At 40.3% G+C, this 22017-nt stretch overlaps 1 long non-coding RNA gene across 1 annotated transcript in view; it reads left to right on the top strand.

The window, feature by feature from the left end:
• The window catches only part of LOC147911381 (uncharacterized), a 49448-nt gene extending 32099 nt beyond the window's left edge, over positions 1 to 17349 (top strand). The window contains exons 7-15 of the long non-coding RNA XR_015551222.1: positions 3360 to 3449; positions 5438 to 5738; positions 6119 to 6240; positions 7047 to 7120; positions 8754 to 11122; positions 11881 to 12093; positions 13991 to 14168; positions 16027 to 16145; positions 16882 to 17349. This is a non-coding gene — a long non-coding RNA (uncharacterized LOC147911381). The remainder of the gene's footprint in view (positions 1 to 3359; positions 3450 to 5437; positions 5739 to 6118; positions 6241 to 7046; positions 7121 to 8753; positions 11123 to 11880; positions 12094 to 13990; positions 14169 to 16026; positions 16146 to 16881) is intronic.
• The last annotated feature ends 4668 nt before the right edge of the window (positions 17350 to 22017 follow it).

The following is a 22017-nucleotide window of genomic DNA, read 5'->3' as shown; positions in this document are numbered from 1 at the left end:
TTTTTCTACTCCTGCACTAACAATGCTTTGGCATCCATCCATAGACAAAAGTGCCTTTGTGGGAGAAGTGGGATCCAGCACCATATGGCAAGGGACCCAGAGGGAGTCTCACCCACCCATGCATCTGGTAATAGGCAGACAGACCTCGGTCCCAGCTCTGGACCCTACAGTGGCCCGTGAACCAGCTCAAGCTCCTTTCAGCTGCTGCATGGAAACCCCTGAAAACACTGTCTTAGATCATGACACACAGAGGAGAGGGCCTTTGTGGAAGTCCAGGTTTCAAGAAGAGAAGTTCCAGCCCTCTGTTGGAGCACAAAAATATGAGTCTGGATGGGTTGAAGAGTTTGGAGGCATTGGCAGATAGGTACTCTTAGAGGGCTTTAAAGGATGTGGATCCTGTAACTGCACTGAGCACTCCATCAAGAAGTCTCCCACGACTTGTGGGGTATGCCTCACCCATGGATCTCCCCAGCTGGCCCTTAGGCACCCCCAGTGCTCTGCGTGCCTCACATACACACACCTCCACCCTAGGGCTTCTTCCTTGTGTATGCTCCCAACAGTGGTGGTTAGAGTGAATTTTGGAGAACAGCTAGTGAGCACGTGCAGAAACTTGGTCCAAATCCGCAGGCCAGAGAGAGACCACAAACTTGAGGTTTCACACAACCTCTGGAATACAAAAGGGAGGCTGTGAGCGCCCAGCCTATTACATCACAGCATCAAGAGAATGCATACAAGCTGGAGAATTCTGCCATTAATGAACAAATTAAAAATGCTGGGATTATACTGGTATAACACATTAAAATACAAATGTATTATTGAAACATATATTAAGTTTAAAAAAATGACATTTCAAATGTTGGAAAAATTAAGTTTGAGAAACCTTGTAGGTGGTCAGTAAACATCTGTCCCTCCCTCCCTCTCCAGAGCAGCCGTATGTATATGTATAGATACACACACACACACATATATATACCCCCTATAAGTTCTATATATAGAGAGAAGCATATGTGCGTGTGTGTCCACAAACACTCATACATATATATAATGCATGTACCTATGTATATCACATACATGTATGTATACATGATAGAATACTCACATGCACATGTGTATATCTCTACAATTTCACCTTCAATAAGGTAAATTTCCGGTTTGTATTGACTCTAAATAACTCTGCATTTTAACTTGTTAGGTCTGTTTCGGTTTGTTTTCCCCAAACTTTCTGGTTAGTCCTCTGGGCACTTCTCAATTGGATAACTGTTGTGTTTTTCATTCGTTGTTGTGCTTTCATTTTCTCTTTTTAATAAACATATTTGTTGAAATATGACATACAATCAGAATAGAGCACAAACCCAAGTGTAAAGATTGATAAGTTATCAAAAAGTGTACACATGTGTTAACACCACCCAGGCCAACAAACAGAACATGACCAGTTCTGTTTATAGTAGATTATACATGATATATATAATAGATAATAACCGCAGTTACCCAGATTATTATTTCTCCTTTTTCAGGAAGTAGCACACTGAATGGCAATGCTTAAAGCAAATTTGGTCATGATGTGGCCTGCTTCAAATATGTAGCTGGATTTGGAAGGTTAATTTTTTTTAGGAATACATGAGTTTAGTTCCAGAAAAAAAGAGGCTTGTAAATTTCCTTTCCTGTAATGACCTTGTAAGATTTTTGTAACAAAGTTAAGCTATTCTCATAAAATAAATCAAAAAGTTTTTCCCATTTTTCCTGTTCTGTGGAAGAGCTAGAGTCAATGTGTATTATTTCTCTCCTGAATGTTTGGTGGAATTTGCCAGCAGAGGTGTTGGCCACGATGAAATGTGGGAATGTTTTAAACTATGGATTCAGTTTCTTCTTTAGATATGGGACTATTCAGATTTCTCATTTCTTCTTGAGACAGTTTTGGTAACTTTCATTTTCCTGGCAATTTGTGAATTTCATCTAAATGTTCAAATGTATTGACATGTTATTTATAATGACACGTGTGTTGTCAGGGAAGGTCTGGGGTGAATCTCCTGGGGGCAGAAGTCAAGCTCAACTCATGTGTCCCCGCAGCTTCAGGCACCTGGATGCTGGAGGGAGAGCTTGTTCTCATTGCAGGACGAGAGGCTGAATGCTTTTCTTCTCGCCCTCTGCTCTCCATTCACACCAGCTCAGGAGACCTTGTTCCTGGCCAAGTTGGCGTGCAGGCAACGACCCATGTAAATTCTTCCAGGCCTGGTGGATATTTGAAATTTTTTTCTCAAATGTTCTCTTGAAACCACATGGCCACATTTGTATAATATTCTCTCTTTATTTTATATTTGAGTCAGTTTTGGTAATCACATTTTCAATTTTTAAACTGTACAAGGCTGTGTCTCTTAGACTCCTAAGTGTTTTCAGTTTTAACTCCTTCAAACTTCTCCCAGATGTTCCTGCCTTACGGTGATTCCTTCTTCATGGGAGCTCTGAAGCTCTTCCTAGTTGCCTGGTTGTTGACAGTGGCAGATACACGAGTTTCATGGGGCAGAAGTTTAGGCAGTTTGATTGCCAGCCTTCTGCTGCACCATTCTCAACCCACAGACACCGTGCTTCTCTGCTTGTCCCAGAGCCTCCAGTTGTAATTACTCTTCCTCCGCAGGGCTATCTCCAATCTCATGTTGATATTATTGCTGTTCTCTGAAGCATTTGATGATGTGTTCAAATGAACAAGCATTTTGGATCCTGAACCAAAGAACCATTTACAAAACGCACTCTGAATGTGATCTGCTTTTCCATTCATTAAACTTTTCTCATAAACTTAATCACTTTTCTCCATGTGTGTGGAATTCAGTAAGGATGTTCCAGAGCCCAGGTGATGTTACTTGATTTAGCTATAAATTCTAAGGCTTCAGGAGAGCTGTTGCCACAGATGGAATGAGTTGGCTTGGCATTCTTCCTTAATTAAGTGATTACATTGGATTTGAAGATAATTGTGGTTTGAGTCTTTTCCCTAAGGAGCCCCATCCGTCTCAGCAGGTTTCAGTACAAGAACTATAAGTATGTTGTGGCCTTGGTTTTTGCCATTGAGGAAATCAACAGAAACCACCATTTTTTACCCAACATATCTTTGGGAGTTGATCTCTATAATGTCCTGCACTATGAACAGAGGACACTGGAGAGTTCACTCACTTGGCTCTCAGGGCTGGGCAACGACATCCCAAATTACACCTGTAGGAGAGAGAGCAAGTCTCTAGCAGCCCTTACTGGAACAACATGTGCAATTTCTGCCCAGATTGGAACACTGCTGGAACTGTACAAATTTCCACAGGTAAGGCTGTGTGGGATGGGGAGACATGAAACCATGTCTACTTTGATGCCATTCTCAGGTGCCTGAAAAGGAAGAAAGGAGGAGACTGTGTTTATGCATCTCTTACAGGATGTAATCTCCAAGGACGAGTGTATAGAGTCTTAGTGAGGTATGCACATTTCCTTTATTTGGTATCCCTAAACTCTATGATTTCATCCATGTCCATTGATAACAAGGTTCCAGGGACCATCTGCTCTTGGCTAGATTGGGTCCCAAGCCTGAGTCAACAAGCCATTTGCATGAACAACCTCTGCAGTGATGCAAATGAACTGCATCAGAGGAGGCGATGTCAGGTGTAAGGTGAAGGTGACAGACAGGGCCCATGCCACTCAGGGCTCAGACAAGAACAATCCAGCATCAATGCCTCCAAAGTGCAAGATAGGGAGGGACAGACTCACACACCCAGGGCCCAGGGCAGCCACAGAACATTCTGTGTGTGACCCATGCATGGCTGCACACCAATCATGAGTGCAGAAACACCACAAACCCATGAGTCCCTGCCTGGGGAATCAATAGTCATGCTGAATTTATAAGATTCCAAATCAGTAACTCAAGATCAATGCAGAAATAAAGTTGCATTTTGATTTTCTAAAAATTGACCTCCTTTCCTTTTCCTCAGTTCTTTTAACCATGTTAATTCCGGGATCAATATGTTGTGATGATCCACTTCTGCACCCTCAACATTGGTTTCCTCCATTATTAATGCTGTTGTGAGAAATTCCTCCCTTTCCTCACCCTAAAGCAGAGGATACTAGCTGGAAGGAGCCCCTGTATTCCCCATCACCCCAAACATCTATGACTAAGACAAAGGTCACACTTACACACCTCTATGGCCCTGGAGCAAAGGGGATTTTAGGGCAGTGAAACCATAGTTCTATATGGTTCTGTAATGGCGGATACATATTACTATGCATTTGTCAAAACCCGTAGAATGTACAACACAAAGAGTGACCCTAATTCCAACTATGGACTTTCATTTATTATAAGGTATCTGGACTGGTTCAGGAATTATAACAAATGTACCACACTAAAGTTAATAATTTGTAGTTAATAATGTTACAGTAATAATGTTATATAAGTTATATAGATTACTAATGAGATGTTAATAATAGGGAAACTATGTTGGGGGGGATTAGGGTATATATAGGAACTCTCTATAATTTCCACTTAATTTTTCTGTAAACCTAAAACGATAAACCTATAACTGTAAAACGTTATAAGAAATAAAATCTATTTTTTAAACCATATTTTCCTATCTGGTAGACTCTAGCTGCATGTCACCATTGAGCATTTAAAATGGGGCTAGTCCAAATTGAGATGTGCTGTAAGTGTAAAATACACAATGGGTTTCAAAGCTTTTATATAAAAATATGAATGTATAATACCTCAATGATAATTATATATTAACTACATGTTGAGATGATAATTCTTTGGAGATGTTGGGTTAAATAAAATATATTAAGATAAAAAAATGAAAGGCTTACATGGCTACTGACTTGGGAATTGCAAGATGCACAACTGCACACACACACAAGACTCTGGCTGAGGCAGAGTCTTCTAGGTTTTGCAACCACCTCATAAACTTATGGTCTCCCACACTCAAACCCACCTCTCCTGACTTGGAGCAAGGCTATTGCTATGGGTTGAATTGTGTCTCCCAAAAGATATGTTGATGTTCTAATCCCTGGAAGCTATGAATGTGACCTTATTTGGAAAGAGGGTCTTTGCAGATGTGATCAAGTTAAGATGAGGTCATTAGTGTGGACTCTAATCCAATATGACTGGTTGGAGAGGAAACAGCATTTCATGACAGAGGCAGAGATTGGACTGTTGCAGCTGCAGCCAATGAACACCAATGATTAGCGGCCACCACCGCAAGCTGGGGGAGTCAAGGAAGGGCCTGCTGCTACTTTGATATCAGATTTCTAGGCCTCAGAACTGGGAGAGATTGAATTTCTTTTGTTTTAAGTCACCCACTTTGTGCTATTTTGTTACAGCAGCCCTGGAAAGTCATACAAGTATAAATGGCAGAGCTCATGTCACACAGGAAACATAAAACAGAGGCAGAAAAAGGGGGATTTATTCTCTTCCTTCCAGGTTGGAGTGGTTTCCAGAAAAACTGGTTGCTGTAGCAGAGGTCCCTGGTGTCACTGTGGTTTTTCTGGGGCCACAGGAGCTGGTGAAGCTGTTGGGCTGTTTGAGGAGACAGAGATAGTGGTATGCGGAGCTCTAAATATTATGCTGGAAATTTTGGAGATATTTGTGATTCAAGAGTCCTTAACTGGGGAAAAGGCCGTCACAAGGTGATTGGAATCAGGTCCGACTTGCCCTTCCCCACTGTTGTCTGAGAAAAATGGGACCTTGTCCAATTCATGATGAACCAAAGAAGAACTTCCATGTAAGCTGATTTATAATATTGAAAATTTTCCAAACTCTTAAGTGTCTGTTGATAGGATGCTGGTTAAAGCTATTATAATAAATTCAAATTAAGTACTCTAGACATTAAAAATCAAATCGGAGTCTATTTTTTGAGCAAAAACTAAGTTTAGCTATTATAGGATACCAACGTTGTGAAATGAAATTTTTATGTTTATCTACATAAGAGGAAAATTGGCTGGAAGACAAAGCACCAAAATATTAATAGGGAATATCTTTGAAAGATGAACTTACAGTTGACTCAGTTTTCATTTTTGTCTCTCTTTGCTTACCTGATTTTCTGCTAAAATGATCATGCAATTTTGGTAATAAGGAAAATTGTGTATTGTTTTACATGACTAGACCATCATCGCTGAAGATTCTATGAAACAGGTGGGAGAAATAAGGGATCAGGTGTGTCTCTGACTTTTGTCAGGAAACAGCGCTCAAATCTCTGGCTACAAGAGGAGTGCTGCTTTTCTGGGGTAAGGGCTTAAACAGCTTATTCCCTCTCCAAGGAGAAAATGATCTAACGTGCAGTTCAAGCCTGCAGATAAACTGCTGAACCTAAAAGACAGTTGTCTTCAGATCACTATCATCTCATCTTCTTTTAGTCTGCTAAGCTGCAGCATCGCCTTATCCATCCTGTGTCATCCATGTGCCCCTGTTGTTGATGGTGGTGGTGGTTGTGTGTGTGTGTATGTGTTTGTGTCGAGGTAAAGGTGAGGGGAGGGAAAAGGTCAAGGAAATAATAATGGCAAAGATGGCATCATAAAATTGAGACTTCACAAGTACTAGCCACCAGACTTAATCTTACATGCACCTTAAAATCCTGTGTCATTAAAATGTGACATTGGTGACAATCCCAACTAAATAAGAATACACCTCTAATTGTTGACTCTGTTTCACTCTTGAGTTTCTGTCCAACTTTCGTGTTTTGCTTTTTTTTTGGCAATACTTTATTTTCTAAAGAATGAAACTCCTAGGAAACAGTCCCTTAATAAACATCGAATCTGATTCCCAAGGGCCAATTATCCACTCTTATAATGGTCTCTCCACGACCAAAAATGTGAAAGGCCGTTGGCTAGAGTGGAAATCTTGGAGTTATGCCAGTGGCACACTGTATTTCCCTAATTGAACTTCTGCACCTGGTTTGGCGGAAACTAAGAGACAGTACTGAACTCTGCAATGTGCAGGATGCCAAAAAAGGTCAGCCCCAGGCCGACTCCAAGACCCAGAAGGCATTTGTGGATGCCAGCTATTAACCTAAATTATCTTTGTTCTCTCTCAGGACTCTACTGCTTTCTTGCTTTCATTGAGATTCAAAAGTGTTCAACCCAAGGTTTGTTGCTGGTGAAGGAAGTGGTTAGTACCTCTTGCATTTCTACAGCACTGGGTTTTCAACACAGTCCCTGTGTGTGATTTTATATTATCCTACAACCATTTGGAGGTAAGAAAGACAAACATTGTCCTCAACCTGTTTCCGATGGAGAAAGTGTGGCATAGAGATGGTAAGTGAGCTTCTTAAGTAATGAAGAGAATATCATACAGAGAATGGAGGCCAATGCTATTTGATCTACAGGTAGACAATCGTGAGTTTGAACCTCTGCTCCCATAGATACCAAGAGATGACCTGGGGAGAATATAGAACCTCTCTAGGTTGCTTCTTCCTCAACTTGAAATGTGAATGATAATATTTACATGATATGGCTATTTTGAGGAAATGCAATAAAATAAATAGAACATCTGAATGACATTTTGTGGGATGCCTTATGTGTGATAAATGCTTAGTAGTGATAGGCATTATTTTAATCAAAGCTTCATTTAACTAGATTCTTCATGGCAAAATGAGATAAGGCAGATTGCTTCACTCCTTTATTAATAAATAACTTTATTACAAAATAATGCAAAATGGCATTTTGTCCATTGTTTCCATTATGTAAAAATCATGACCCTTCAAATGCTTCTGATACTCACTCTTTATAACCAGAAGAGAGGAATCTCACTGTTTCCTCACTTCCTGCGGCCATAGAGGGGCAGCTACAATAGGTAACATTTTTGCAATATTTTGCAGAATATATATGGCTCTTTTGTCTACTTGAATATACTTCTTTTTTTCCCTAAAAATAACACCTTAATCAAATGAGCATGTATAGGTTTTCATTGGAAAGTAAATCTACGATATTTGCATTTGAGTATTCCATTACTCGCTAAAATGGAAGCTGATTTAGATTCAGAAAGGATATGGATTTATAGCTGTTAAGGAAGATAAGAGGGTGCAAAATATTTGTACATGATTTGAAAATTACATGGAATCTAAAGACCAGAATTATCCATCAGTAGTTTCTCCTGGGAAAACCTAAAATGAGACCCCATTACAACTGCTGTTGTGTGTCCACAATCATGCGCGTGCACATTGAAACATGGTGCTGTAATAGCCTCCATGAAGGTTTTTCCCTAGTATGCCAGACTCTATCCATCCTGCAATCTACCAGCTGGGAGACCAGGGGCAAGTGACTTCCCTTCTTTGAACCTCATTTTCCTGGTCACTAAAATGGCTTTAAGAGTTACTGTATGAAGAGGCCTGCTTCAATGATTAAGTAAGATAACTCCAGTAAACTGCCTATTTCAGTACTCGCCAGAATAAGTGCACAATAAGTGTTGTTTCTATTTCCTCCGACTCAAACACTGATCATAATGTTGGAAATAAGATGACTTCTCTATTGCACACCAGCAATGAAGAACACTTCTTCAGAGGCCTGCAGAAGCAATGCATTAGTGAGTTCAGGACTCAGGGCTTACATAGGGGCTCAATGGATTCAGATCATTTCATCCTTTCCCCAGGTGGTTGGTCAAAGTGAAATGTCAGAAATCATACAAAATGGTATTCAAAGTGGTGTTTCTTCTTCAGTTGAAGATGGTATGTCTTTTATTTCTTTTCAAAAATACTATTTGGAAGAAAAAGTGAAAATGAGGTGAATTTTCTTGTCTTTCTCAGTAATAAAGTCCAAGGACAAAATGTATAGGTGTGAAGAGGGAGGAAAAAAGGAAGAAGACCAGAAAAATAAAAAGGAAAATAAAAGGAAGAGAAAAGAATTAAAAGATATTATATGGAGTGATTTTATTCAAATGAGTACATAATCTCCCAGGTGAACAATTTAGATGCATGTTTTGGCACACATTTTTAAAAATTTTTATTTACTTTATCATATGTTAGAGGATGAATCTCTTTCTTTATAATTTTATCTCATTTGGATTAAATACAAAAGTTTCAATATCACAACTAATGAAATTAAAAGTAATTTAAAAATTAAATCTTATACAAATAAATCTGCCCCTGAATCATAGCCATCTGCTTCCAGAGATGATGGAGAAAGGGTGTGAGATAGGACAATGGATAAGAAGATATGAAAGGGACTTGGATCTTGGGAAAAGGAGAGGAGATGGAGGGGATTAGAGAGAAAGCTTCATGAGGAGAGAGAAAATGAGTAATAGGTTTGGTGAGGTGATAAAGAAGGAAGAACTAGAAATAGAACTGGTGTTGAAAACAATCTGAGGTTTAAGAATTCCAATATGAACCTGGGAATTTTGGCTGATGGAAAACCATGGCTTTAAATAGTGACAGGGTGACTCATGACACCTCACTGAGTTGATGTAAAAGAATGAAATAAAGGTCAAGAAATTCTAAATCAAGTCTTATTAAAAATTCTTAGGGTTTTCATCAGAGAACTCTTTTATTCTAGAAGCAGCTGAGATGCAGAGGTTCTCAAGCCTGAGCATCATCGTCATCCCCTGGGGAGCTTGTTCAAACAGATTCCTAGCCCAGGACCCAGACTTAGATTCAGTAGGGCTGAGGTGGAGCCAGGAAATTTGCATTTTTAACAAGCTCCCGGGTGATGCTGATGCTGCTGGTCCAGAGACCACACCTTGAGTAGGACAGTTCAAGAGGATTGCTCCAATGTTTTCCAAAAGAGTTTGAGTCCCTGCTGAAAGAAAAAATTTTTTTTCTAATAACATAAGCTGGCAACACCAATCATGTTCATTGATCATCCATTGAACAAATGTTTACAAAGTGAGTACCACTTGCCGAGTGTCACACTCAGCACATAAAAGGATTCAAGTAACCAAGACTCAAGTTGACTTGAGGCAGCCCAGGGTCTAAACAGAGTTCCTATCCTCTCCTCCACTCTAACGGTTGTTGTGACTGTGAAAATGTCTCCACTACTTGTCCCCCAAATGCAACGTGCAATAACATCACAAAGGGTTATGAATCTACCACTGACACAGGATTTATATCATGTCCTGGAAGGGAGAATTTTACAAATGGCACAGAAGATTGCAACGGTAAGTCCAAATAGAGTAACAGCCTTCAAAAATCAGAACAGAGTTAGTTGCAGCAAAATTGAACCAGTTCCTTAGAATATGACGTGAAATTCTAGAGAAAACCTACCGAAGTGAGCAAAGATGCCAGGAAGAAAACAGGTCATAGAACCGAAATGTGACACCAGGCCTACAATTGATTTTTCTCTTTTATTGGTTGCTTTAAAAAAATAACAGTGAATGTTGAAAGTAGTCCACACCTTAGAGTCTTAACTCATTCTGCAATAACAGCCTAATAGACCAGGGTTTTCAATCAAAGCCCAAGGCCATCCATAGTTGGAAACGTTACTAAGCAGATAGAGAAGCCTGTGCACATTATCAAATTAAAACCCAGGAAACAAATGGGAATCGTAACAGCATAACAGTTGACTTTTCCCATTTATCCAGTCCCTGTCCTAGATGTGGACATTGTATGAACAGGTTAGTCTTCTATTCCCATTTTGATTATCTCTATGATACTGGAGAATTATTGCCTCTGTGCACAGCAGGCTGTTACTGCTAAGAATTCTCCCAAAGAACATACACTCAGATAATTTTTAAGCTCTTAATATCTTAGGAAAATCTCTTATCTCTTCAGTCCAGCTGTCCTTATCAGTGGCTCCCAAACCTGTATGCTGAATGAAATCACCCAGCGTTTTTCTGAAAACATCAGATTCTGAGTCCCAACTTCTCTGAAATTCGTTTTACTGGGTCTGAGATTTACTTTGGGATTTATATTTTCAACAATTATCTCTAAATATTTCTGATGCTGTCAGTCCACAGAAACGTCTTGGGCACCACTGCCAATGGATAGGTGGAGCGTATACATTCAGCTGGTTTGATTATGAACTGTTTGCTCCATTCCACAGATGAGGATGAATGCCACTGACTGACCACCCCAAAATTATTGGACCTATCCAATTGGAAGCTACCTTCGTACCCCTCAACCTGGTTTGGCTCCAAGTAAGGGAAAGTCAAACTTCACACATGAAGAGGAAGAACGCACGGGTAAGTATTGATAAAGCCCAGTGCCTGCGGACCACCAGGAATGCATATGACGTCCAAAGTGTTAGGTTTATTAATGTGCTGCAGCAAAGTGCACCTCCCATTGGGAAGCTTCGGTGTCTCAGTAAGAAGATGCTAGAAGGGGCTTATTGAAGGGTCTGGCCTTATGCCACGTGGCTTTGAGGAAAGCTAAGGAAGCAAGGGTTTCTTCTGTAAATGGTCCTGTCAGGAAATGAGTGCAAGTTGATAACTGGATATTTTCACTTTCAGGTAGGAGAAGAGACTAATGAAGTTGGGTAAGAGTTGTCTTTGCTTCAGAAGCAGAAGCATCCGTGTCAGCCAGGAGAGTGGAATGTTTGGGAATTTGTCAGGAATGCAAATTTTCAGGCCCCACCCCAGACCTGCTGAATTGAAATCTGTGGGGATGGGACCCAGCAGCGTGTTTGAACAAGCCCTCCAGGCAGTGCTGATGCACACCAGAGTTTGAGAACCACTGCCTTAGCCCAACCTACAACAGTAGTCAAAAAAGGTGGCAGGGGACACGCCATAAAAATCATGTCAAGAATTATTGCCCACCAATGCTGGTGATAGGTTACACTGTTTTATGTAATAAAACAGGGACCATGGCTAGTATAGGGAATAGTCTATAGAGATGGTATAAGGAGTTTGAGAGAAATATTCAGGAACATTTGAAGGTAAACATTCTTCATTAATGCTACTCTGTTTCCCTGGGTCTCCAAAACATTTTTTTTTTTTTTTAGAAAACTTGATCCTGTCTCACGTTTAGATACTTGATGCTACAGGAATGTGAGAAGAAAAATGGGGAGACGTTTTTTCATCTTGTAAGGTCAAATAGTTCCTGACCTTGAGGAAGTAACTCTCTCCAGCTTCTCTTCTATTTTTCATTCTTAGAAATCAACCCTAATTCTTCTCAACTTGGCAAAAATAAATTTTCCAGAGACTGTGAAGTCCAGGTGAGTTTCATACCGTCATCATCTTGTGGACTGGGCATGAGAAGGGGCAGACATAGAATATACTTAAGACTCTCGCAACATTTTTCAATATGTTGTGTGGTAGATATTTTTCCAAATACGAACCTAAATGTACCAGCTCTATTTATTCGTTAGATACCCGCTAATTTAAAACGCTCCTTTTCAAAATGCAATGTGATAACTAAAACATGGTGAGGTGTGTATAGAAATTCTGTGTACTATTTTGCAATTTTTTTGTGAATTGGGTGGGGAAGTGACCATTAGCCCTATTGTAGCCCTGGAGCTGGGCATCCCACACACATGAATTTAGTTCTTACACTCTCTGCTCTCTTCGTTTCACCTATTTTCTTATTTCCCTAACAGGAACAACATTTTTAATTAATGCAGCTTTATATCTTTTAATAACTCATAGGTCATGGCATTAAAAAATTTCCTTTTTTTCTGAATCTCAGTTGAGCATGCCTTTCTTTAATACTAAATGTGTTGAATGTCAGAAAATATCCCTCAAGTGGTCAATTCAGATACTAAATCTCTTATAACTGATTTTGATTTTTACATATTGACTTGTCCTGAGAAAACTACTGGCAAATTGTACTCACCATCTATAAATGCATAATTAGCTTTAAGTCAACATCATGGTCACATGAACTATCAGCCACTCAAAGTCTTGGCTGCCCAAGTTAAATACACATATTTCTATGAAGCCCAGATCTCTGTGGTATAAAGAAAATGTCCAAATCGCCATTCTAGTGTGTGTTTTACTAGCTGACTTTCACAAATTATCAGAATAACAATAAATGGATTTGCTCTGACTTAGTGAGGCTCTCAAATAGGTGTGGAAATGGGAATGCAACACTCTCTTTAAAGGTTTGAAATCCTTTCTAATATTTTAATATCTTTTCATGCTTGGTGATTCTCAAACTTGACCATACATTAGAAACACTTGGAAGGCTGTACAAAATGTACTTATACCTGGGTCTCTGATGAATCAGAATCTCTGAGGTTAGAGCCCTATTGTCTATATAGTTTAACTTGTCAAATGATTCTAATATACAAGGGTGGTTGAGAACCATCACAAATGGCTCCCAGGGTTTCCTCTCAATCATCTGGCTAGCAGGCCAGATCACTGGAATCCTAGTTCATTTTCGAAGGAAAAGGGAGCACATACAGAATAAGTATCCAAATCACTAGGAGAACGGGAGGTTCGGAGAGATTTTAATAGTTAAAACTATTTCCAAAAGAGGGCCTGTGAGTCTGCAGTGAGGATACTATGCTTCTCTCTCCTTCCACCCACCCCCTAAAAGTTCCTCAATCTAGACGCCCATAGACTTATATGTATTTGGCTTAATTCAGTAGGTAAACAGGTGAAAACAGGTGTTCTTTTCTGGCCCAATACATGAAGTCACTGATATTTCACCACATTCTTTTACCATATTGATTAACTCCATTCATTTTACTATTTTTTAATATAGTTGTTGTTTTACTCAATTGGTTAACAATGAATATTTACGGTAAGAGAATAGCAGACAGCAGAAGAGGGAGACCGTGAACAAGAAAAGCAACACATACATGAAAAATAATGACAGAAAGGACAGAATGTGGGACAGGAAGGCAGAGCTGTATTCATCCATAGTTTTTCGAGAAGCGACCCGATAACAGGAGAACAGAGTTACTTCCTACTAGGTTTGAACAATTGCGTTGATTTCCCAAGCATTCTGTTGCAATGCACCTATCATCTCGATATGTAGGAAGACAAGCATCCCCAAGGAAGGTGTTTCTTTAGTTCCATATCTCTAGAGAAAGGTCTTGGGCACAGAATATTCAGTTTCAGGCATCTCTTTCCATTTTCCTTAGTGACATTTTCTATATTTTATGGCAGGGGATAGCTAATTCTTTTGATCTCCTCGCAAACGTTACTGCCTATGGAACTGCCGGAAACAAAGAAGAAGCGGCTGTGGTGCTGACTCTGCGTCTTCAGGGTGTTCAATCAGCAGCATACGGTGCAGCTCAGAAACAAAGCACAGAGCGGAAACGGAGGGTAGAGACACAGTTTATGGGTAAGCCCACACCAGTCACTCTTCCTCACAAGGCATCTGCTTGGATGAATGTGTTTCAAAATGGGTTGTCTCTGCAAAAAAAATTCATGGACCACAATGAAAATAAGACCCTTTCAGAACCTACACAGGCCAGGAGTCATGAAGTTTCCACAGAGTGTTATTGAATAAAGTAACTTGTGTCCTAGAATAATGAAATCATGGGTGGAAAGATTGCGACTGGTCACTCTCAGTCTAACCACATATTTAACATTCTTTTTGGGTATTTTCCAGGTTTGTATTTCAATGGGCACCCTCAGCTGCTAAGCTGGAGGACTTATAACTTATCTAGTGCATGGTTTCTTGACTTTGGCAATATTGATATTTGGGGCTGGTTCATTCATTGTTGTGGGGACTGCCTTGTCTATTATAAAATGATTAGCAGCAAACCTGGTATCCAGATGCCAGAACCTCACCCTGACATCATGACAAACCAAAATATCACCAGATATTACCAAATGTCCCCTGGCGGGTACAAATCACCCCTGGTTCAGAACCACTGATGTGGAGAAATAAGATGTAAGTACATGAAATAGTAACCACACATGGCAGACATAATCAGTGTAAAATGACTATATTTCCCAGAGATTGGAAATCTTACTTTCAGGCAGGGTTGCCAAAGAAACGCTTCAAAGAGGTCAGAATCAAGGATGTGGTCAAGAAGGGAGAAGAGAAGGAAATACCATAAAAAATAAACTGACCCATCATGCAGTGATTGATGGAAGGATATCTGCATAAATAAGTGATGAAAGCAATATAGCAAAATGTTAGCAATTGTAGAATGTGGGTGGTGGGTATTTGGGTGTTTAGTGTGCAATCTGCTTGACCATTTGTGATAAATTGTTGGGAAGATATTTTTTTAAATAAGGCAAAATACCAGTGAAAGAAAGCCAATTGTAAAAGTTACTGCCCTCAAGGCATGATGACATGTGACTGTAAGATAAGTGCACAAATAACAACTCCTTGACTGCAAGTCTAAAGCATTCTAGAACTAGGACTATACCACTGTACCATATTTCCAAGGTGAAGCACATAGTTCAAGAGCTTTCACCAACTTTAACCAATTTGGTCCTCATGACAGTCCTGTAGAGTGAGCAAGGAAGGTGCTGCATTTTATGGATGAGGGAATGGATTCAAAGAGGTTGAGATTTAATCACTATGTGATATATGAATAAAAAGGCAAATTATGATTATTAATAATTCAATCCATTTTATTGCAAAGTAGTTTTCTGTTATATGACCATACCACAGTTTATCTCTTCTATTGATGGACGCCTGAGCTGTTTTCAATTTTGGCACTATTGTGAATGAAACTCCTACAAGCATTCTTGTACAAGGCTTTTTGTGGACCTAAATTTTTGTTGCTCTTGGATGTATACCTAGGAGTGGAATTGCTGGGTTTCAGTTAAGAAACTGCCTAACAGTTTTTAAAAGTGATTGTACCATTTTACACACCAAAATATGAGAGTTCCAGTTGTTTCTCATCTTCACCAACACTTGGTGTTGTCGGTCTTTTTCATTTTAACCATCCTAATGGGTGTGTGGAAGTATCTCATGGGGTTAATTTGCATTTTACTGATGACTTATGATGTTGAGAACTTTTTCATGTGTTCACTGGCCATTTCTTCTTTGTTCACTGTCTACTCAAGTTTTTTGTCCTTTTAAAAAAGTTGGATTGTCTGTTTATTATTGAGTTGTAGAAGTTCTTTATATATTCTTGACACAAGTCTTTTGTCAGATACATGTGTTGAGAATATTTTCCCCAATCTGTAGCTTGCCTATTCATTTTCTTGATGAGTAAGTGTTGAATCCTGGATCCTAGGAAAGAGCTTGCAAATGGATCAACTCTCCCTTATTCAACTTATGTTCCAGTCCTCTTGATCAAGCACCCTAGACTCCAGTCTCACACACGCTCTCCTGACTTATGCTGGTCCATGCTGGGTAGGTTTTGTAGCTCCCTGGGGCATAGTCCCTTTGCTCCCTTGTCAGCCTCAATGTGTCAGCAGCTGGGTTATGTTGTGACTTAATCCTAATTTTGAGATTAAATCACAGTTGTAGGGATTAAAGTCCTGGTGGCCAGGAAGGGCAGATCCTGAATATCCACACCCCACTGAGATGGAGGTGGGTGGGTGAACATTGTCTTGTGGGGAAGCAGCCTCTGCATCATCTCCAAGCAAGTGGGAGACAGGAGGTTAGTGCATAATGGAAAGGAGTGGGCTACCTTTGGAGGCTCAGAGGGTTCAGGGGAATCTGGGGATTCAGGATCTTCAGGGACATCAATCTAGATAACTCCATCCATCTTTTTCCCAACCGGGCCCTGACCTTGGTACAGCAGACCTACCTTTGTTGGGAATTTATCCTTCTTTGGAGTTTGGCTGTTCTGACCATTGAGTCTTGGGCCTGGTCCCCAGTTTCTCTGCCTTCCCACAGAGGAGATGAGAGCCTGTTTGTATACTGCCAAGGTGGCTATGGTGGTTTGAAGATATGTCCACAAATTCTTTGATATTCTTCCCTTCAAAAGGTGGAGGCTAATTCCCCTCTCCTTGAGTATGGGCAAAACTTGACTACTCACTCCTAACAAATAGAAGAAAGTGAAAGTGATGTTGTACATTTCAGAAACTGGGCCAGAAAAGGCACTGAGGTGTCTTCCTTGCTCTCTCTTGGATTTCTTGCTCAGGAGGAAGTCAGCTGACATGTCATGAGGAAACTCAGGCAACAGATGGAGAAATCCTTGAGGTGAAGAACCGAGGCCTCGTGCCAACAGCCACATGAGTGATTTTAGAAGCAGATCCTGCAGCCTCAATCAAGTCTTCAGATGACTGTAGCCTCAGCTGATATCTTTTATTGTTGTTGTTGTGTGTGTTGATTGTGGAGTGTTGGTTAGAAGTAAGCTTGTTTTACTAATAGAGGCAATTCTCACTTTAAAGAACATTTTTTTGATGCACAGATAAAAGGAGGGCATGTTGGGAGAATAAAAAAATAGTAGATTAAAGATAGACTTTGAAATACTGGACACCAGAGATGTTCTAGAATGATAAACTCAAAGATGATGGTACATTGTACAATAAAACAGGGGTCAGCAAACCATGGCCTTTGGGTTGACAACCTGTTTTTTTTAAAATAAACTCCAGATGTTACAATGTTATTACGGTGGTAGAGTTTTTATTTTATAACTTTTTTGAGATATATGTCACATACCATACGATTCACCCACTTAAAGTACACAGTGCAGTAGTTTTTAGTATATTTACAGTTTTATAACCATCACTACAGTCTAATTTTAGAACATTTTCAACACCGCAGAATGAAACCCCGAGCACATTAGCATCTCTCCCCATTCCTGCTCCATCACTTGACCCAGCCCCAAGCAACCACTGTTCCGTCTCTAAGGATTTACTATTCTAGACCTCTGCTCATTGAGTTCTGCAGATCTTCCAAGTGTTGACACATTTCATTATACGAAAACAAAACAAAACAAAATACCATACAGTGCTTAACGCTGCCCCCGACCTATCAGAAAAGTCTTACATAGTGGAAAGCTGTCAAGCTCTTTGTATCAAGTGTAAGTTTTCCATAATTTTGGCTGAGAGCTTGAATTTTGTCATTGTCAACAAATACTGTCAGTTGTTTTCCTTGAAGTGATAGGCTCTTGGAGGTAATTTTTGAGAAAATGTGTGCCAAATACCCAAAACTGAATAACCTCAGTTTGTCAGTCGTTCTTTCAAGTAAAAATGACGTTCTATCAAGAGTGGCTAGGTCAGCTCAGATTGTCACACAAGTGCTTCTCCTCAAGACAGCCATTGTCCTTCAGTGCGTAACAGAAGTGCTTCCCGCCTACTTCCCATTTCATCACATACTACGTATTATATCAAAATATTAAAAAGAGGTATATTCAAGGTCAAGATTGAATAAAGTTAATAACATACGGGCTAGCCCCGTAGCATAGCGGTTAAGTGCGCGTGCTCCGCTGCTGGCGGCCCGGGTTCAGATCCTGGGCGCACACTGAGGCACCGCTTCTCCGGCCATGCTGAGGCCGCGTCCCACATACAGCAACTAGAAGGATGTGCAACTATGACATACAACTATCTACTGGGGCTTTGGGGGAAAAATAAATAAAATTTTTTAAAAAAATAATATTACTGCTCCATCAAGAACGTTCTTTAGGGGCCGGCCCCGGGCGCAAGCGGTTAGGTGAGCGCGCTCGCTGCGGCGGCCCGGGGTTCGCCAGTTTGGATCCTGGCACGCACCGACGCACTGCTTGTCGAGCCATGCTGTGGCAGCATCCCATATAAAGTAGAGGAAGATGGGCACGGATGTTAGCCCGGGGCTGATCTTCCTCACAACAGAAAAGGAATGTTCTTTAGTAAAACTGGCTTTTTTTTTTTTTTTCCAGCGTGAGGTCATGCCTGTGAAGACTACGATGACTCTAATATAGTTTGGTGCAACCACCTTGATTTGTGCTGAGGCGTCATCTCTCTTCAGTCATATCTGCTCCCCTCCACCTGGGGGCAGATGACCTCTGTCCCAGCTTCCAGTGGGACAGATAAGTTTTGCCTGTTTCTGAACTTCATATAAATGGAATCATAGAGCATATACTTTTTCGTGCCCGGCTTCTTTCACACAGCATTATGTTTGTGAGATTCATACGTGTGTATGGCTACGGTTTGTTCTCATTGCTATTTATATTTTCCTTGTAGAAATATCTGTCCCTTCTGTTGTAGATAGATATTTGGGTTATGCCCATGTTTTTGTTTTTGACTCGTGTGAGTAGTGCTGCTCTGAGTACTGTACCTGTCTTTGATGAACATATGTGCATGTTTCTCTTGGTATTTACCTAGGAGTAGAATTGCTAGGTTGTAAAGTATGTGTATTTCAGCTTAGCAACTGCTGCTGGTTGGTTTTCTATGATGTTATGTTTTTGAAATCATGAAATTAGATTGGACAAACAACTGTGATTTATATATAACAAAATAAAAGATGGGAAAATGTGTACTAGATTGGAGAGGCAGTTTGGGGCCACACTCTTCGGAGCCTGAATGCCATGTGAAGGCAGAGTGGGCCGGGTGGTACAGTGAAGATGGGGCTAGGTTGAATCCACTCCTTACATTCTGTGTTACCTTGGCCAAATTACTTAACCTTCTTCAACATTAGTTTCCTCATCAGTAAAACGGGGATAGTACCCACCTAAAAGTGTTGTTTAGAAGATGAAATAAATAATGTATGAAAACTGCTTAGAAGAGGGCCTGGTACTTAAGACATCCCCCAAAGTATTAGTTTCTTTCCTCCCAAAGGATTTTATTTGGAAATATTAGGAGATATTGATAATATTTGAGCAGGAAGATACATCATTAACTGTTATATCCTTTAAAGTGTTTAATAAACTAAAGGTAAGTCTGAGACTGAAGTGTTGGAGTTGCAATCCCCTAGTTTTCTGCTGGCGGGTATATTTTATGCCTGGCACAGAATGGGAGTGAGTGCATTTTGAGCTTCATTCTCAAGATATTGTTCTACGGAATGCACAGACCTGCCCATAGATCTACAGGGCTTTGAAGAGTAGAAATAACTTATTGTCATCACATAGCAAAAACATTTTGGCATTCTTCTTTCTGTAGCATCTGCCCCAGAGGATGAAGCCCTAAAAGGTAAAGAGGAGAGACCAAGATGCAAATAATTGGTCTTTGTCTCAGCTGTAAAGAGATGACCATTGCTGTCATAGCCAAAGAAAGGCAAGGCCAAAGGAGCTGAAGTCCCAAAGTCTTAGGACCTAATAGCATGAGCAGTGACGTCAGATATAAGGAGAAGGTAAGGAACAGCATCAGATGAACCTGACTGGAACAAAGGGAGGTGGCCTGGAGATGCTGGTGTTTTGTCTGGATGTAAGGGAGGAGGGAGCAGAGTGGAGGGCACCTCCTGCTTTCCCAGTGGACACAGGCTGAGTAAAGACTTGTCTTCTTCAGTCTCATCATAAATGTGTCAGCCTGTGATTTAGTTATCTGTGGTCTCTTCCAATTAAACAAGATATGTGCAGCCATGACCATCCTGGAGATGCTCATCCAGAAACTGTTGTTGGAGGATAACTGTTCACAAAGCTTATGTAAAAAAAATGAGAGCTCCCTATAGGGAGGCTGAGTGGATTAGTGACAGCTTCCTCTCATCCTTCAGTCTCACACCATGCCAGAATAATCTTCCTAAAGTACCACATTGATCATGGGAAGCCCTACATCGAATGCTTAAGTGGCTCTCATTGCCTATAAAATCAGTCAGACTTCTCACCCTGGCATTCGTGGTCCTCGCTGAGCTGACCTCATTCTGTTGTGAGCCTTCTTTCTGATGACTCAGTAAACCATACTTTCTTCTTTAGCAAAACTAGTTTACTTGAGCTTTTATGACTTTTTAATTCTTTGTGCTTTTATAAATCCTACTCATTCTTCAGGGGCCAATTCAAATTTATTTTCTGTCTTCCCTGAAGTTTTTTCTTTCCAGTCCAGCTTCCAGTATTTTCCTTCCTGTGAATTTCTGTAGCAAATAATTTGTTCATATTTAATTTGGCAACTAATCTTGTGCCATCTTGTGATGATATTTTATGGTGGACTGTTGTTTACACCTTTTTCTCTTTGCTTACATTTTCATTGTTTTATTTTTTCTCCAACCAATTCATGAGCTCCTTAAGCCAGAGTCCCTGTTATCAAGTTACTTTTTAAAAGAATGAGGTTACTTTTTATGTCTCACTATATCAAGCTAATGATTTACAAGTAATAGGCCCTTAATGAGAGTTTCTGTGTGTGTGTGTGATTATATGTGTCTTTTGACAGTAAAAATGAAGATAAATAAAACTATATGCCAGAAAACATCAAGGATATCTTACAAAACCAAAGATTTTCATAAGAAAAACAGAACTGAATTTTCCTGGAGCCAGACATGATGAGATGTTGCACAGAACTGAGGATGCCACGTCTACTGTGCAGAGACTGGATTGTTGGAGGCAAGTGTGGAAGCAGAGAGATGAGTGAAGAGGCTGTTTCACTCATCCAGGGGAGAGAGAATTGTAGCATATGCCACTGTGTTAGCAGCGGAACTGCAGAGAAGTTGATAGACTTGATGTGTAATTTTTGACAATACAATTGATAGAACTTGTTGATAGATTAAATGTTTGGGGAGAGGTAAAATCAAGGAGATGAGAGAAAAATCAGGGATGACTTTTGGAGGTGGTCAACGTTGTAGAAAGAAAAGTAGGAAAGTGTCGGGTCATGAAAGTTGAATATAGCCAGGAAATCAGCTAAGATGAAGAGAAGAGCATCTATTGGATTTAGCAACGTGGAGCCCAGTGGCGATCTTAGCAGAACATTTTGGGTGTGTTGTAGGAACAGAATACACATCACTGTGTGTTGAATAGTGAATGAAGACTGGGAGGGGAAGAAGTGTAGACATGGTGATGAGAGTCTTTGGAGAAGCTTGTCAGTGAAGGAGAGCAGAGAGAGAGCCATCACTGAAGGAAGCCAGAAGGTCAAGGAAGCAGGAGATAAGACAGGCTTACTAAGCAAGTCGGTATTCTGTGTCAAGGACCCCTTGTGGGCAGTGTCAGCAGAAACATGTGGACTGATGATGAGTAACGATGGTTTCTCCACCTTTGTCCTCCATGCAGATACATACCATGGCTCCACAGAAGCCCCCAGTTGAGGACACGGTCCCAGGGCCAGGGTGGACTCAGCCTCTGAATTGAAGGAGATTATTTCTGACACCTAGAGAATGGGGGATCCTAATAGACTTTAAGGTCCCAAAGAAAAAAGGCAATGGCATGGTTTGCCACCTGAGC

Source organism: Ceratotherium simum, unplaced genomic scaffold, assembly GCF_057802395.1.
Source record: "Ceratotherium simum simum isolate JZ-2026a unplaced genomic scaffold, ASM5780239v1 HiC_scaffold_43, whole genome shotgun sequence".
Lineage (NCBI taxonomy): Eukaryota > Metazoa > Chordata > Mammalia > Perissodactyla > Rhinocerotidae > Ceratotherium > Ceratotherium simum.
Note: the sequence above shows the minus strand (reverse complement) of the source record. Positions and strands in the feature narration are given on the sequence as shown.